We start from the raw sequence: 20,264 nt of genomic DNA, 5'->3' as shown, positions 1-20,264 counted from the left end.
CCATCACTACAGTATCTACCTCCATCACTACAGTATCTACCTCCATCACTCCAGTATCTACCTCCATCACTCCAGTATCTACCTCCATCACTCCAGTATCTACCTCCATCACTCCAGTATCTACCTCCATCACTCCAGTATCTACCTCCATCACTCCAGTATCTACCTCCATCACTCCAGTATCTACCTCCATCACTACAGTATCTACCTCCATCACTCCAGTATCTACCTCCATCACTACAGTATCTACCTCAATTACTCCAGTATCTACCTCCATCACGACAGTATCTACCTCAATCACTCCAGTATCTACCTCCATCACTCCAGTATCTACCTCCATCACTACAGTATCTACATCCATCACTCCAGTATCTACCTCCATCACTACAGTATCTACCTCCATCACTCCAGTATCTACCTCCATCACTCCAGTATCTACCTCCATCACTCCAGTATATACATCCATCACTCCAGTATCTACCTCCATCACTCCAGTATCTACCTCCATCACTCCAGTATCTACCTCCATCACTCCAGTATCTACCTCCATCACTCCAGTATCTACCTCCATCACTCCAGTATCTACCTCCATCACTACAGTATCTACCTCCATCACTCCAGTATCTACCTCCATCACTCCAGTATCTACCTCCATCACTCCAGTATCTACCTCCATCACTCCAGTATCTACCTCCATCACTCCAGTATCTACCTCCATCACTCCAGTATCTACCTCCATCACTCCAGTATCTACCTCCATCACTCCAGTATCTACCTCCATCACTCCAGTATCTACCTCCATCACTCCAGTATCTACCTCCATCACTCCAGTATCTACCTCCATCACTCCAGTATCTACCTCCATCACTCCAGTATCTACCTCCATCACTCCAGTATCTGCCTCCATCACTCCAGTATCTACCTCCATCACTCCAGTATCTACCTCCATCACTCCAGTATCTACCTCCATCACTCCAGTATCTACCTCCATCACTCCAGTATCTGCCTCCATCACTCCAGTATCTACCTCCATCACTCCAGTATCTACCTCCATCACTCCAGTATCTACCTCCATCACTCCAGTATCTACCTCCATCACTACAGTATCTACCTCCATCACTCCAGTATCTACCTCAATCACTCCAGTATCTACCTCCATCACTACAGTATCTACCTCCATCACTCCAGTATCTACCTCCATCACTCCAGTATCTACCTCCATCACTCCAGTATCTACCTCCATCACTCCAGTATCTACCTCCATCACTCCAGTATCTACCTCCATCACTCCAGTATCTACCTCCATCACTACAGTATCTACCTCCATCACTCCAGTATCTACCTCAATCACTCCAGTATCTACCTCAATCACTACAGTATCTACGTCAATCACTCCAGTATCTACCTCCATCACTCCAGTATCTACCTCAATCACTCCAGTATCTACCTCCATCACTACAGTATCTACCTCCATCACTCCAGTATCTACCTCAATCACTACAGTATCTACGTCAATCACTCCAGTATCTACCTCCATCACTCCAGTATCTACCTCCATCACTACAGTATCTACATCCATCACTCCAGTATCTACATCCATCACTACAGTATCTACCTCCATCACTCCAGTATCTACCTCCATCACTCCAGTATCTACCTCCATCACTCCAGTATCTACCTCCATCACTCCAGTATCTGCCTCCATCACTCCAGTATCTACCTCCATCACTCCAATATCTACCTCCATCACTCCAGTATCTACCTCCATCACTCCAGTATCTACCTCCATCACTCCAGTATCTACCTCAATCACTACAGTATCTACGTCAATCACTCCAGTATCTACATCCATCACTCCAGTATCTACCTCCATCACTACAGTATCTACCTCCATCACTCCAGTATCTACCTCCATCACTCCAGTATCTACCTCCATCACTCCAATATCCCTCTACATACAGTATCTACCTCCATCACTACAGTATCTACGTCAATCACTCCAGTATCTACCTCCATCACTCCAGTATCCCTCTACATACAGTATCTACCTCCATCACTACAGTATCTACCTCCATCACTCCAGTATCTACCTCCATCACTACAGTATCTACCTCCATCACTCCAGTATCCCTCCACATACAGTATCTACCTCCATCACTACAGTATCTACCTCAATTACTCCAGTATCTACCTCCATCACGACAGTATCTACCTCAATCACTCCAGTATCTACCTCCATAACTCCAGTATCTACCTCCATCACTCCATTATCTACCTCCATCACTCCAGTATCTACCTCCATCACTCCAGTATCTACCTCCATCACTCCAGTATCTACCTCCATCACTCCAGTATCTACCTCCATCACTCCAGTATCTACCTCCATCACTACAGTATCTACCTCCATCACTCCAGTATCCCTCTACATACAGTATCTACCTCCATCACTCCAGTATCTACCTCCATCACTACAGTATCTACCTCAATGACTCCAGTATCTACCTCCATCACTCCAGTATCTACCTCCATCACTCCAGTATATACATCCATCACTCCAGTATCTACCTCCATCACTCCAGTATCTACCTCCATCACTCCAGTATCTACCTCCATCACTCCAGTATCTACCTCCATCACTCCAGTATCTACCTCCATCACTCCAGTATCTACCTCCATCACTCCAGTATCTACCTCCATCACTCCAGTATCTACCTCCATCACTCCAGTATCTACCTCCATCACTCCAGTATCTACCTCCATCACTCCAGTATCTACCTCCATCACTCCAGTATCTACCTCTATCACTCCAGTATCTACCTCCATCACTCCAGTATCTACCTCCATCACTCCAGTATCTACCTCCATCACTCCAGTATCTACCTCCATCACTCCAGTATCTACCTCCATCACTCCAGTATCTACCTCCATCACTCCAGTATCTACCTCCATCACTCCAGTATCTACCTCCATCACTCCAGTATCTACCTCCATCACTCCAGTATCTACCTCCATCACTCCAGTATCTACCTCCATCACTCCAGTATCTACCTCCATCACTCCAGTATCTACCTCCATCACTCCAGTATCTACCTCCATCACTCCAGTATCTACCTCCATCACTCCAGTATCTACCTCCATCACTCCAGTATCTACCTCTATCACTCCAGTATCTACCTCCATCACTCCAGTATCTACCTCCATCACTCCAGTATCTACCTCCATCACTCCAGTATCTACCTCCATCACTCCAGTATCTACCTCCATCACTCCAGTATCTACCTCCATCACTCCAGTATCTACCTCCATCACTCCAGTATCTACCTCCATCACTCCAGTATCTACCTCCATCACTCCAGTATCTACCTCCATCACTCCAGTATCTACCTCCATCACTCCAGTATCTACCTCCATCACTCCAGTATCTACCTCCATCACTCCAGTATCTACCTCCATCACTCCAGTATCTACCTCCATCACTCCAGTATCTACCTCTATCACTCCAGTATCTACCTCCATCACTCCAGTATCTACCTCCATCACTCCAGTATCTGCCTCCATCACTCCAGTATCTACGTCCATCACTCCAGTATCTACCTCCATCACTCCAGTATCCCTCTACATACAGTATCTACCTCCATCACTACAGTATCTACGTCAATCACTCCAGTATCTACCTCCATCACTACAGTATCTACCTCCATCACTCCAGTATCCCTGGACATACAGTATCTACCTCCATCACTCCAGTATCTACGTCAATCACTCCAGTATCTACCTCCATCACTACAGTATCCCTCTACATACAGTATCTACCTCCATCACTCCAGTATCCCTCTACATACAGTATCTGCCTCCATCACTCCAGTATCTACGTCAATCACTCCAGTATCTACCTCCATCACTACAGTATCCCTCTACATACAGTATCTGCCTCCATCACTCCAGTATCTACGTACATCACTCCAGTATCTACCTCCATCACTCCAGTATCCCTCCACATACAGTATCTACCTCCATCACTACAGTATCTACCTCAATTACTCCAGTATCTACCTCCATCACTCCAGTATCTACCTCCATCACTACAGTATCTACCTCAATCACTCCAGTATCTACCTCCATCACTCCAGTATCTACCTCCATCACTCGAGTATCTACCTCAATCACTCCAGTATCTACCTCCATCACTCCAGTATCTACCTCCATCACTCCAGTATCTACCTCCATCACTCCAGTATCTACCTCCATCACTCCAGTATCTACCTCAATCACTCCAGTATCTACCTCCATCACTCCAGTATCTACCTCCATCACTACAATATCTACCTCAATCACTCCAGTATCTACCTCCATCACTACAGTATCTACCTCAATCACTCCAGTATCTACCTCCATCACTACAGTATCTACCTCAATCACTCCAGTATCTACCTCAATCACTCCAGTATCTACCTCCATCACTACAGTATCTACCTCAATCACTCCAGTATCTACCTCCATCACTCCAGTATCTACCTCCATCACTACAGTATCTACCTCAATCACTCCAGTATCTACCTCCATCACTCCAGTATCTACCTCAATCACTCCAGTATCTACCTCTATCACTCCACTATCCCTGTACATACAGTATCTACCTCCATCACTCCAGTATCTACCTCCATCACTCCAGTATCTACCTCAATCACTCCAGTATCTACCTCTATCACTCCACTATCCCTGTACATACAGTATCTACCTCTATCACTCCACTATCCCTGTACATACAGTATCTACCTCCATCACTCCAGTATCTACCTCCATCACTCCAGTATCTACCTCCATCACTCCAGTATCTACCTCCATCACTCCAGTATCTACCTCCATCACTCCAATATCTACCTCCATCACTCCAGTATCTACCTCTATCACTCCAGTATCTACCTCTATCACTCCACTATCCCTGTACATACAGTATCTACCTCCATCACTCCAGTATCTACCTCCATCACTCCAGTATCTACCTCCATCACTACAGTATCTACCTCCATCACTACAGTATCTACCTCCATCACTCCAGTATCTACCTCCATCACTCCAGTATCCCTCTACATACAGTATCTACCTCCATCACTCCAGTATCCCTGTACATACAGTATCTACCTCCATCACTCCAGTATCTACCTCCATCACTCCAGTATCCCTGTACATACAGTATCTACCTCCATCACTCCAGTATCTACCTCCATCACTCCAGTATCCCTGTACATACAGTATCTACCTCCATCACTCCAGTATCTACCTCCATCACTCCAGTATCCCTGTACATACAGTATCTACCTCCATCACTCCAGTATCTACCTCCATCACTCCAGTATCCCTGTACATACAGTATCTACCTCCATCACTCCAGTATCTACCTCCATCACTCCAGTATCCCTGTACATACAGTATCTACCTCCATCACTCCAGTATCTACATCCATCACTCCAGTATCTACCTCAATCACTCCAGTATCTACCTCCATCACTACAGTATCTACCTCCATCACTACAGTATCTACCTCCATCACTCCAGTATCTACCTCCATCACTCCAGTATCCCTCTACATACAGTATCTACTTCCATCACTCCAGTATCTACCTCTATCACTCCAGTATCTACATCCATCACTCCAGTATCTACCTCCATCACTCCAGTATCTACCTCCATCACTACAGTATCTACCTCAATCACTCCAGTATCTACCTCCATCACTCCAGTATCTACCTCCATCACTACAGTATCTACCTCCATCACTCCAATATCTACCTCAATCACTCCAGTATCTACCTCCATCACTACAGTATCTACCTCAATCACTCCAGTATCTACCTCCATCACTACAGTATCTACCTCCATCACTCCAGTATCTACCTCAATCACTCCAGTATCTACCTCAATCACTCCAGTATCTACCTCCATCACTACAGTATCTACCTCCATCACTACAGTATCTACCTCAATCACTCCAGTATCTACCTCCATCACTCCAGTATCTACCTCCATCACTACAGTATCTACCTCAATCACTCCAGTATCTACCTCCATCACTCCAGTATCTACCTCAATCACTCCAGTATCTACCTCTATCACTCCACTATCCCTGTACATACAGTATCTACCTCCATCACTCCAGTATCTACCTCCATCACTCCAGTATCTACCTCAATCACTCCAGTATCTACCTCTATCACTCCACTATCCCTGTACATACAGTATCTACCTCTATCACTCCACTATCCCTGTACATACAGTATCTACCTCCATCACTCCAGTATCTACCTCCATCACTCCAGTATCTACCTCCATCACTCCAGTATCTACCTCCATCACTCCAGTATCTACCTCCATCACTCCAATATCTACCTCCATCACTCCAGTATCTACCTCTATCACTCCAGTATCTACCTCTATCACTCCACTATCCCTGTACATACAGTATCTACCTCCATCACTCCAGTATCTACCTCCATCACTCCAGTATCTACCTCCATCACTACAGTATCTACCTCCATCACTACAGTATCTACCTCCATCACTCCAGTATCTACCTCCATCACTCCAGTATCCCTCTACATACAGTATCTACCTCCATCACTCCAGTATCCCTGTACATACAGTATCTACCTCCATCACTCCAGTATCTACCTCCATCACTCCAGTATCCCTGTACATACAGTATCTACCTCCATCACTCCAGTATCTACCTCCATCACTCCAGTATCCCTGTACATACAGTATCTACCTCCATCACTCCAGTATCTACCTCCATCACTCCAGTATCCCTGTACATACAGTATCTACCTCCATCACTCCAGTATCTACCTCCATCACTCCAGTATCCCTGTACATACAGTATCTACCTCCATCACTCCAGTATCTACCTCCATCACTCCAGTATCCCTGTACATACAGTATCTACCTCCATCACTCCAGTATCTACATCCATCACTCCAGTATCTACCTCAATCACTCCAGTATCTACCTCCATCACTACAGTATCTACCTCCATCACTACAGTATCTACCTCCATCACTCCAGTATCTACCTCCATCACTCCAGTATCTACCTCCATCACTCCAGTATCTACCTCCATCACTCCAGTATCTACCTCCATCACTCCAGTATCTACCTCCATCACTCCAGTATCTACCTCCATCACTCCATTATCTACCTCCATCACTCCAGTATCTACCTCCATCACTCCAGTATCTACCTCCATCACTCCAGTATCTACCTCCATCACTCCAGTATCTGCCTCCATCACTCCAGTATCTACCTCCATCACTCCAGTATCTGCCTCCATCACTCCAGTATCTACCTCCATCACTACAGTATCTACCTCCATCACTACAGTATCTACCTCCATCACTCCACTATTTACATTTACATTTAAGTCATTTAGCAGACGCTCTTATCCAGAGCGACTTACAAATTGATGCAAACACCTATGACAACCAGTGGAACAGCCACTTGCATCTAAATCTTGTTGGGGGGAGTGAGAAGGATTACTTACCCCTACTTACCCTATCCTAGGTATTCCTTGAAGAGGTGGGGTTTCAGGTGTCTCCGGAAGGTGGTGATTGACTCCGCTGTCCTGGCGTCGTGAGGGAGTTTGTTCCACCATTGGGGGCCAGAGCAGCGAACAGTTTTGACTGGGCTGAGCGGGAACTGTACTTCCTCAGTGGTAGGGAGGCGAGCAGGCCAGAGGTGGATGAACGCAGTGCCCTTGTTTGGGTGTAGGGCCTGATCAGGGCCTGGAGGTACTGAGGTGCCGTTCCCCTCACAGCTCCGTAGGCGAGCACCATGGTCTTGTAGCGGATGCGAGCTTCAACTGGAAGCCAGTGGAGAGAGCGGAGGAGCGGGGTGACGTGAGAGAACTTGGGAAGGTTGAACACCAGACGGGCTGCGGCGTTCTGGATGAGTTGTAGGGGTTTAATGGCACAGGCAGGGAGCCCAGCCAACAGCGAGTTGCAGTAGTCAAGACGGGAGATGACAAGTGCCTGGATTAGGACCTGCGCCGCTCAATCACTCCAGTATCTACCTCCATCACTCCAGTATCTACCTCCATCACTACAGTATCTACCTCCATCACTACAGTATCTACCTCCATCACTCCAGTATCTACCTCCATCACTACAGTATCTACCTCAATCACTCCAGTATCCAGCTCCATCACTACAGTATCTACCTCCATCACTCCAGTATCTACCTCCATCACTACAGTATCTACCTCCATCACTACAGTATCTACCTCCATCACTCCAGTATCTACCTCCATCACTACAGTATCTACCTCAATCACTCCAGTATCCAGCTCCATCACTACAGTATCTACCTCCATCACTCCAGTATCTACCTCAATCACTCCAGTATCTACCTCCATCACTCCAGTATCTACCTCCATCACTACAGTATCTACCTCAATCACTCCAGTATCTACCTCCATCACTCCAGTATCTACCTCCATCACTACAGTATCTACCTCAATCACTCCAGTATCCAGCTCCATCACTACAGTATCTACCTCCATCACTACAGTATCTACCTCCATCACTCCAGTATCTACCTCCATCACTCCAGTATCTACCTCCATCACTACAGTATCTACCTCTATCACTCCAGTATCTACCTCCATCACTCCAGTATCTACCTCCATCACTCCAGTATCTACCTCCATCACTCCAGTATCTACCTCCATCACTCCAGTATCTACCTCCATCACTACAGTATCTACCTCCATCACTACAGTATCTACCTCCATCACTCCAGTATCTACCTCCATCAGTACAGTATCTACATCCATCCCTGTATATAGTCTCCACATTGACTCTGTACCGGTACCCCCTGTATATAGTCTCCACATTGACTCTGTACCGGTACCCCCTGTATATAGTCTCCACATTGACTCTGTACCGGTACACCCTGTATATAGTCTCCACATTGACTCTGTACCGGTACCCCCTGTATTTAGCCTCCACATTGACTCTGTACCGGTACCCCCTGTATATAGTCTCCACATTGACTCTGTACCGGTACCCCCTGTATATAGTCTCCACATTGACTCTGTACCGGTACACCCTGTATATAGCCTCCACATTGACTCTGTACCGGTACCCCTTGTATTTAGCCTCCACATTAACTCTGTACCGGTACCCCCTGTATATAGCCTCCACATTGACTCTGTACCGGTACCCCCTGTATATAGTCTCCACATTGACTCTGTACCGGTACCCTCTGTATAAAGCCTCGTTATTGTTATTTTCTGCTGCTATTTAATTATTTGTTATTCTTATCTCGTACTCGTTTTTTCCCCTTAAAACTGGATGTTGGTTAAGGGCTTGTAAGTCTGTCACGTTCTGACCTTTATTTTCTGTGTTTTGTGTTTAGTTAGTATGGTCAGGGCGTGAGTTGGGTGGGCAGTCTATGTTTGTTTGTCTAGGTTTTGGGAATTTCTATGTTTCGGCCTAGTATGGTTCTCAATCAGAGGCAGGTGTCATTGGTTGTCTCTGATTGAGAATCATACTTAGGTAGCCTGGGTTTCACTGTGTGTTTGTGGGTGATTGTTTCCTGTCTCTGTGTGTGCACCAGATAGGACTGTAATTTGAGTTTCACATTTCTTGTTTTGTTAGTTTTGTTCATGTGTACCTGAAAGCATTAAAAAGTACCATGGAAAATTACCACGCCGCGTATTGGTCCTCTGATCCGTTTCGCCTCTCCTCTTCGGAGGAAGAGGAGGAAACTCGTTACAGAATCACCCACCACAATCGGACCAAGCGGCGTGGTAAAGGACAGCGACGACAGCAGCAGCAGCAACAACAACAGCGGCCAGCATCAGAGCTGAATCTGGACTACACAACTTGGGAGGAGATAGATAGGTGGGCGGTCGACCCAGGAGAGTGCCGGAGCCCGCCTGGGATTCGATGGAGCAATGCAAGGAAGGTTACAGGAGAATGAGGTTGGCTGGGGAAAATCGCAGCCCCAAAGCAGAGCTGGAGGCAGCGAAAGCTGATCGGCGGCAATATGAGGAGCCAGCACGGCAGTGCGACAGGTACGAGAGGCAGCCCCAAATTTTTTTTTGGGGGGCACACGAGGTGTGGTACTAAGCCAGGTAGCAGACCTGAGCTCACTCCTCGTGCTTATTATGAGCAGCGCATTACTGGTCAGGCACCGTGTTATGCGGTTGAGCGCACGGTGTCGCCAGTGCGTGTCCATAGCCCGGTGCGCTATAGGGCAGCCCCCGAGAGTGCCATGCGAGTGTGGGCATTGAGCCAGGGCGTATGGTGCCTGCTCAGCGGGTCTGGTCGCCGGTACGCAGTCTTGGTCCAGGTTATCCTGCGCCGGCTCTGCGTGCTGTGTCTCCGGGCGCTGGGAGGGTGCAGTGCGTCCTCTGCCTGCGCTCCGCTCGTACCGGGCAACTGTGGGAGTGGAGCCTAGGGGAGAGGTGCGTGTAGTAAGCACTAGATCTCCCGTGCTTACCCACAGCCCGGTTCAACCTGTGCCTGCACTCTTGAGGGTCCGGGCTCGAGTAGTTGTCCAGCCTGGGGAAGTGGTGCCAAGGTTGCGCACCAGAGCTCCAGTGCTCCCCACAGCCCGGTCTTTCAGGCTCCTCCTAACACCAAGCCTCCTGAAAGTCTCCCCAGCCTGGTAGTTCCTGTGGCAGCCCCACGCACCAGGCTGTCTCTCAGTCTCCTCCCTGCAGGTGCTCCCGCCTGTCCGGCGCCGCTGCCGGAGCGTTCCGCCTGTCCGGCGCCGCTGCCGGAGCCTCCCGCCTGTCCGGCGCCGCTGCCGGAGCCTCCCGCCTGTCCGGCGCCGCTGCCGGAGCCTCCCGCCTGTCCGGAGCCTCCCGCCTGTCCGGCGCCGCTGCCGGGAGCCTCCCGCCTGTCCGGCGCCACTGCCGGAGCCTCCCGCCTGTCCGGCGCCGCTGCCGGAGCCTCCCGCCTGTCCGGCGCCGCTGCTGGAGCGTCCCGCCTGTCCGGCGCCGCTGCCTCCTGTAGCAGCTCCACGCACCAGGCTGTCTCTCTGTCTCCTCTCTGCAGGTGCTCCCGCCTGTCCGGCGCCGCTGCCGGAGCCTCCCGCCTGTCCGGCGCCGCTGCCGGAGCCTCCCGCCTGTCCGGCGCCGCTGCCGGAGCCTCCCGCCTGTCCGGAGCCTCCCGCCTGTCCGGCGCTGCTGCCGGAGCGTCCCGCCTGTCCGGCGCCGCTGCCGGGAGCCTCCCGCCTGTCCGGCGCCGCTGCCGGAGCCTCCCGCCTGTCCGGCGCCGCTGCCGGAGCCTCCCGCCTGTCCGGCGCCGCTGCCGGAGCCTCCCGCCTGTCCGGAGCCTCCCGCCTGTCCGGCGCCGCTGCCGGAGCCTCCCGCCTGTCCGGCGCCGCTGCCGGAGCCTCCCGCCTGTCCGGCGCTGCTGCCGGAGCGTCCCGCCTGTCCGGCGCCGCTGCCGGAGCGTCCCGCCTGTCCGGCGCCGCTGCCGGAGCCCCTCAGCCCAGAGGCGCCAGAGCCCCTCAGCCCAGAGGCGCCAGAGCCCCTCAGCCCAGAGGCGCCAGAGCCCCTTAGCCCAGAGGCGCCAGAGCCCCTGTCCCTCTGTCCAGAGTCCCTGTCCTTCTGTCCAGAGCCCCTGTCCCTCTGTCCAGAGCCCCTGCCCCTCTGTCCCGAGCTGCCCCTCTGTCCAGTGGGGTCATTGAGAGGGTGCCATGGTGAGAAAGCCACGGAGGCGGAAAATAAGGCGGACAAAGACAAGGGTGAAGTGGGGTCCGCGTCCCGCGCCAGAACCGCCACCGCGGACAGACGCCCACCCAGACCCTCCCCTATAGGTCAAGGTTTTGCGGCCAGAGTCCGCACCTTTGGGGGGGGGGTACTGTCACGTTCTGACCTTTATTTTCTGTGTTTTGTGTTTAGTTAGTATGGTCAGGGCGTGAGTTGGGTGGGCAGTCTATGTTTGTTTGTCTAGGTTTTGGGAATTTCTATGTTTCGGCCTAGTATGGTTCTCAATCAGAGGCAGGTGTCATTGGTTGTCTCTGATTGAGAATCATACTTAGGTAGCCTGGGTTTCACTGTGTGTTTGTGGGTGATTGTTTCCTGTCTCTGTGTGTGCACCAGATAGGACTGTAATTTGAGTTTCACATTTCTTGTTTTGTTAGTTTTGTTCATGTGTACCTGAAAGCATTAAAAAGTACCATGGAAAATTACCACGCCGCGTATTGGTCCTCTGATCCGTTTCGCCTCTCCTCTTCGGAGGAAGAGGAGGAAACTCGTTACAAAGTCAGTATTTCACTGTAAGGTCTACTACACCTGTTGAATTGGACACATGTAACTAATACAATTAGATTTGATTTGCTTTAACATGTGAAACTAGAGTCGCTATATATCCAATCGTATTCACTCCTCTATAACAGCTACAGTGATTTTATCCAATTGTATTGACTCATCGTACAGACAGTGGGACTACTGGCTCCTCCCTGGCAGAGATACCAACAGACAGTGGGACTACTGGCTCCTCCCTGGCAGAGATACCAACAGACAATGGGACTACTGGCTCCTCCTTGGCAGAGATACCAACAGACAATGGGACTACTGGCTCCTCCCTGGCAGAGATACCAACAGACAGTGGGACTACTGGCTCCTCCCTGGCAGAGATACCAACAGACAGTGGGACTACTGGGTCCTCCCTGGCAGAGATACCATCAGACAGTGGGACTACTGGCTCCTCCCTGGCAGAGATACCAACAGACAGTGGGACTACTGGCTCCTCCCTGGCAGAGATACCAACAGACAGTGGGACTACTGGCTCCTCCCTGGCAGAGGTACCAACAGACAGTGGGACTACTGGCTCCTCCCTGGCAGAGATACCAACAGACAGTGGGACTACTGGCTCCTCCCTGGCAGAGGTACCAACAGACAGTGGGACTACTGGCTCCTCCCTGGCAGAGGTACCAACAGACAGTGGGACTACTGGCTCCTCCCTGGCAGAGATACCAACAGACAGTGGGACTACTGGCTCCTCCCTGGCAGAGATACCAACAGACAGTGGGACTACTGGCTCCTCCCTGGCAGAGATACCAACAGACAGTGGGACTACTGGCTCCTCCCTGGCAGAGATACCAACAGACAGTGGGACTACTGGCTTTACCCTGGAAGAAACTTCCAAAGTTCTTAAAATTTTACGGATTGACTGACCTTCATGTCTTAAAGTAATGATAGACTGTAATTTATCTTTGCTTATTTGAGCTGTTCTTGCCATGATATGGACTTTTACCAAATATGGCTATCTTCTGTATACCACCTCTACCTTGTCACAAAACAACTGATTGGCTCAAACGCATTAAGAAAGAAATTCCACAAATGAACTTTTAAAATGGCACACCTGTCAATTGAAAGGCAGTCCAGGTGACTACCTCATGAAGCTGGTTGAGAGAATGCTAGAGTGTGAAAAGCTGTCATCAAGACGAAGAAAGGGTGGCTACGTTGAGGAATCTGGAGTGGTTTCCCTTACTTAGACAACCTTGTCCAAATGAAAACCTTTTTCTTTGCCTGATCCCCGGGGGGGAGGCTATTCCATAGACAAATGTTTGTATAGAAAAACATGCTCCTGTCAATACTGTTTACTCGTGGGATTTTACCAGACATAACACTGGCTCTGGTATTGTAACTGTGTTGGTTATAGATTATATAAATGTGTTTTTTCATATAACCTCGGGCACGATCCTGTAAGATGTCAAACATACGATTACGCTTAAGTTGGTCCACTCTGGACTCCAAAGGCAACAAGCCCACCTCCCAGAACTATTGTACCGGCATATAGGTAGGTTAAAACATACATGTTTTGTTGTTGTTATTCACCTTTATTTAACTAGGTATATACCCGATAACATTATTTTGCGTGACCTGCATTTCTCTTTTTCAGCTTTTTTGATAGCCCACTATACCAAGCAGAGTAGGCCTAATCAAAATGACACTGAATCAAGCTTGAGACAAGCAGCTTCTTTAACTTTGATGTTAAAATATGTAGTGTTACGATTTACAAAATATAAAAATTCAATTTGTTTGCCATTTTAGAAAGTATTTTAGCAGCAATCGGGTCTCCAGAAAGGGATTGATCTAGGGACACAGCAAGATCAGTTACACTTGTTTGAGATTCAATCTCCTTGCCTGCACAGTTTACCTTTATCTTATCAGCCCTAAGCAAACTACGTTTTGTTCCAAACTAAATCAATTCAGTTTTTCCCAAACGAAGCAACAATTGGTTGTCAGTCAACCAATCTCTAACAAAATGCAATTCCTCACTCAGGATCTCCTGTATGTAAACTGTATCCTTCCCTTATACCAGTATGGCTGAGTCATCAGCATTAAGTAAGAGTTTCCACTTTACTGTATCTGGTATATCATTAACGACCACAAGCGTTAAAAAGTAGAAGGCCATTATCCCGGAGTCACCACTTCACTGTTGACGTTGAGACTGGACAGAGGAACTCTGCCTAGAAGGCCAGCATCCCTGAGTCACCTCTTCACTGTTGACATTGAGACTGGACAGAGGAACTCTGCCTAGAAGGCCAGCATCCCGGAGTCGCCTTCACTGTTGACGTTGAGACTGGACAGAGGAACTCTGCCTCGAAGGCCAGCATCCCGAAGTCGCCTCTTCACTGTTGACGTTGAGACTGGTGTTTTGCAGGTACTATTTAATAAAGCTGCCAGTTGAGGACTTGTGAGGTGTCTGTTTCTCAAACTAGACACTCCAATGTACTTGTCCTCTTGCTCAGTTGTGCACCGGGGCCTCCCACTCCTCTTTCTATTCTGGTTAGAGGCAGTTTGCACTGTTCTGTGAAGGGGGTAGTACACGGCCTTGTATGAGATCTTCAGTTTCTTTTTCCTTCATTTCTCAGAACAAGAATAGACTGACGAGTTTCAGAAGAAAGTTATTTGTTTCTGGTCATTTTTTGTCTGTAATTAAACCCAGAAATGCTGATGCTCCAGATACTCAACTAGTCTAAAGAAGGCCAGTTTTATTGCTTCTTTAATCAGAACAACAGTTTTAATCTGTGCTAACATAATTTCAAAAGGGTTTTCTAATGATCAATTAGCCTTTTAAAATGATAAACTTGGAATAGCTAACACAACGTGCCATTGGAACACAGGAGTGATGGTTGCTGATAATGGGCCTCTGTACGCCTACGTAGATATTCCATAAAAAATCTGCCGTTTCCAGCTACAAAAGTCACTTACAACATTAACATTTACATTACATTTAAGTCATTTAGCAGACGCTCTTATCCAGAGCGACTTACAAATTGGTGCATTCACCTTATGACATCCAGTGGAACATTAACAATGTCTATACTGTATTTCTGATCAATTTGATGTTATTTTAAAGGACAAAAAAAATGTTTTTCTTTCAAAAACAAGGACATTTCTAAGTGAAGCCAAACTTTTGAACGGTAGTGTAAATAAGAAATAAGAGAGGCCCTAAAATGGATCCCTGCGGTACTCCACGGGAGACAGAACATCACCAACATTGTATACTTTTGTTCTGTTGGTCAAATAAGACCTAGACCAATTACGTGCTACATCATTTAGACACATGCATTTCAGTTTCATCAGGAGAATAGCATGGTCCACAATGTCAAAAGTTTTCTTCAAATCTAACATGATCATACCTGTACAGTTCCCCCTTCTCACTTTCTTGCTTGGTGTGGTCAAAAAGGTGGATACGGTAAGTATCAGTAGAATGAGCTGTTCTAAAGCCAGATTGGAGTTCTGAAAGAAGTTTGTTTCTCGAGAAGGTATCCATCAAGTTGATAAAAAAAATATTCTCTCAACAACTTTGGAGGATCGAGTTGTTTTACTGTTCTTCTTGTGGAGAGTGGAACCACCGGCTGTTTTGAGATCCTTGGGAAATGTACAAATAGAAAAGTTGACAATATGCGTTATCATTTTAGCGGTGACACAAAAGCACTATCCTTTACGAATCTTGCAGTAAGGTTATCCAGACCAGTTGCTTTGTTTGTGCTCATTAAGCATAGTAGTCCTCTGTTGCCATGCACAGCTCAAACAAATCATTTGTAATACCTTTGCTATGGTAAAAGTTGTTTATGAAAGACTGGTCATAGTGTCCAGAGAAGGTGGGTAACTTCTTAACCAAAGATGATGAGGCTATAGTGGTAAAAAAAATGTGTTCAAATAATTTGTTACCTTTTCCTGGTCTTGGGATAAGATATCATCAATATCCAGGTCAATACTACAGGACTTTAACATCCAGGTCAATACCACAGGACTTTAATATCCAGGTCAATACCACAGGACTTTAATATCCAGGTCAATACCACAGGACTTTAATATCCAGGTCAATACCACAGGACTGTAATATCCAGGTCAATACTACAGGACTTTAATATCCAGGTCAATACCACAGGACTTTAATATCCAGGTCAATACCACAGGACTTTAATATCCAGGTCAATACCACAGGACTTTAATATCCAGGTCAATACTACAGGACTTTAATATCCAGGTCAATACTACAGGACTTTAATATCCAGGTCAATACTATAGGACTTTAATATCCAGGTCAATACTACAGGACTTTAATATCCAGGTCAATACTACAGGACTTTAATATCCAGGTCAATACTACAGGACTTTAATATCCAGGTCAATACTACAGGACTTTAATATCCAGGTCAATACTACAGGACTTTAATATCAAGGTCAATACTACAGGACTTTAATATCCAGGTCAATACTACAGGACTTTAACATCCAGGTCAATACTACAGGACTTTAATATCCAGGGCAATACTACAGGATAATATCCAGGTCAATACTACAGGACTTTAATATCAAGGTCAATACTACAGGAGTTTAATATCCTGGTCAATACTACAGGACTTTACTATCCAGGTCAATACTACAGGACTTTAAAATCCAGGTCAATACTACAGGACTTTAATATCAAGGTCAATACTACAGGACTTTAATATCCAGGTCAATACTACAGGACTTTAATATCCAGGTCAATACTGCAGGACTTTAATATCCAGGGCAATATTACAGGACTTTAATATCCAGGTCAATACTACAGGACTTTAATATCCAGGTCAATACTACAGGACTTTAATATCAAGGTCAATACTACAAGACTTTAATATCCAGGTCAATACTACAGGACTTTAATATCAAGGTCAATACTACAGGACTTTAATATCCAGGTCAATACTACAGGACTTTAATATCAAGGTCAATACTACAGGACTTTAACATCCAGGTCAATACTACATGACTTTAATATCCAGGGCAATACTACAGGACTTTAACATCCAGGTCAATACTACAGGACTTTAATATCCAGGTCAATACTACAGGACTTTAATATCCAGGTCAGTACTGCAGGACTTTAATATCCAGGTCAATACTACAGGACTTTAATATCAAGGTCAATACTACAGGACTTTAACATCCAGGTCAATACTACAGGACTTTAATATCCAGGTCAATACTACAGGACTTTAATATCCAGGTCAATACTACAGGACTTTAATATCCAGGTCAATACTACAGGACTTTAATATCCAGGGCAATACTACAGGACTTTAATATCCAGGTCAATACTACAGGACTTTAATATCCAGGTCAATACTACAGGACTTTAATATCCAGGGCAATACTACAGGACTTTAATATCAAGGTCAATACTACAGGACTTTAATATCCAGGTCAATACTACAGGACTTTAATATCCAGGGCAATACTACAGGACTTTAATATCAAGGTCAATACTACAGGACTTTAATATCCAGGTCAATACCACAGGACTTTAACATCCAGGTCAATACTACAGGACTTTAACATCCAGGTCAATACCACAGGACTTTAATATCCAGGTCAATACTACAGGACTTTAATATCCAGGTCAATACTACAGGACTTTAACATCCAGGTCAATACTACAGGACTTTAACATCCAGGTCAATACTACAGGACTTTAACATCCAGGTCAATACTACAGGACTTTAATATCCAGGTCAATACTACAGGACTTTAATATCCAGGTCAATACTACAGGACTTTAATATCCAGGTCAATACTACAGGACTTTAATATCCAGGTCAATACTACAGGACTTTAATATCCAGGTCAATACTACAGGACTTTAACTTATGGGGAGTTTTTGAGCCATTGTCCTTTAATTAAAATGTTCCACAGTTTTCGAGGCTGATGTAAGTAGTCATTAACAGCATCTATGTAATGTTGGGATTTGGCCTTATCCATTTTGTATCTTTCCTGATTTCTACAGTTAATATAACCATCATAATCTTGTTGTAGATTTGTCCTTCTGAATCTGGCCAGGTAGCTAATTCCCTTTTCCTTATGAGGTCTAAGATCTCGACGCCAGGACAGCGAAGTCAATCACCACCTTCCGGAGACACCTGAAACCCCACCTCTTTAAGGAATAGGATAGGATAAGTAATCCTTCTCACCCCCCCTTTAAGATTTAGATGCACTATTGTAAAGTGACTGTTCCACTGGATGTCATAAGGTGAATGCACCAATTTGTAAGTCGCTCTGGATAAGAGCGTCTGCTAAATGACTTAAATGTAAATGTAATCTCAGAAGTGATTCATATCCCTGGCCGCTGTTCGATTCGAATTTGTTTCATGGGAGCTGAGAATCAAGTGCAGACAGAAACAGGTCTTTAAAAAGAATTCAAGCTTAACTTACTTCTACGAAACGTTCCTTTAGTATTGTTTCATAAACCGTATCTTCATGTAGTTATTACTTGGCTCACGTAGCATTTTTTAAAAAAAATCTCTTACGGGTACAGTAGGTTACCATATGATCACTAAAACCTAACTGACAGACGTTGTCTTGGTCTGACACAAAAATCAAATCCAAAAATTGATTTACTGTCAATACACACCCTTGGTTGGCTAAAAAAATCAGTTGTTTTAGACCAAATAACTGATTAAAGTTGGACAGGGCATTTACTAGTGTACTTCTCTGGGGTGATAACTGCATATTTGTATTGAAATCGCCAGGCAGAATACATTCCCTATCAGCCAAATTCATTGTGAGCAATTCAATTCAATTCAATTCAATTCAATTCAATTCAAGTAAATCATAGAAATGATTCTGCTTAGGAGGCCGATAGGCGACACCAACAAGGACGATATTGAGGAAGCGGTGTTTCTACCCATGTGACCTCAAGACCATTTTCAGATCTGAACGAGGGTTAAAATGCACATCATTCCTAATATATATAAAAAAAAAAAACACACATCACCACCGTTTTGGTTTCGGGGCAATTCCATAAACGTTATAAGCCAGTAGCTCAACCTCATCGTTCTCAATTGACCCATTGAGCCCATGTCTCAGTCACAGCAACTACTGCAGTCCGTGTGTTAGAAGCGAGGAATTTTTAATTCCTCTAGTTTAGGGCAGCAGGCTCCGTGCATTCACGTGGATAAAGTGAAGTCCTCTCCGACTGAAACAGTCAAACATGTCATTTTCTGTGCCCACTGCTGATACATTGACTATCTCATCTAGATTGCACTCGTCGTCCCTGCTTGTGTCCAGTATCCCAATGTTTGGCACCGCATTTAAACTGCATACATTGCCAACAAGCAAAATGTTACTTTGAGAATTTACTGCTTTACAGCTCCACTGATTTGATCAAATAATGTATCAAGCAGTGGAGGCTCCTCAAGAAGAGAGAGGTACACACAAAAAAATGTGTGAAACATTAGAGAAGTTATATTTGTTTAGATAAAACTGTACTAAATATATTCACGTCATCAAATAATTGATTAATACACATTGTTTGCAAATAAGGTCTACAGTAGCCTCATCAGCACCCTCTAGGGTAGCACCATGGTGTAGCCGGAGGACAGCTAGCTTTCATCCTCCTCTGGGTACACTGACTTCAATACAAAACCTAGGAGGCTCATGGATCTCACCCTCTTCTATAGACTTACACAGTAATTATGACAACATCTGGAGGACGTCCTCCAACCTATCAGAGCTTATGCAGCATGACCCCTCATGTTGTCTACCCAATCAAAGGATCAGAAAATAAAATGTGGTGAGTAGTTATGCTATGTTAGCTACATGGCTATGGCTATCCAACAGAGAGGGATGCTATGTTAGCTACATGGCTATGGCTATCCAACAGAGAGGGATGCTATATTAGCTACATGGCTATGGCTATCCAACATAGAGGGATGCTATGTTAGCTACATGGCTATGGCTATCCAACAGAGAG

The sequence above is a fragment of the Oncorhynchus keta genome, chromosome 18, assembly GCF_023373465.1.
Source record: "Oncorhynchus keta strain PuntledgeMale-10-30-2019 chromosome 18, Oket_V2, whole genome shotgun sequence".
Taxonomy (NCBI): Eukaryota; Metazoa; Chordata; class Actinopteri; order Salmoniformes; family Salmonidae; genus Oncorhynchus; species Oncorhynchus keta.
This window is presented reverse-complemented; position numbering follows the sequence as displayed.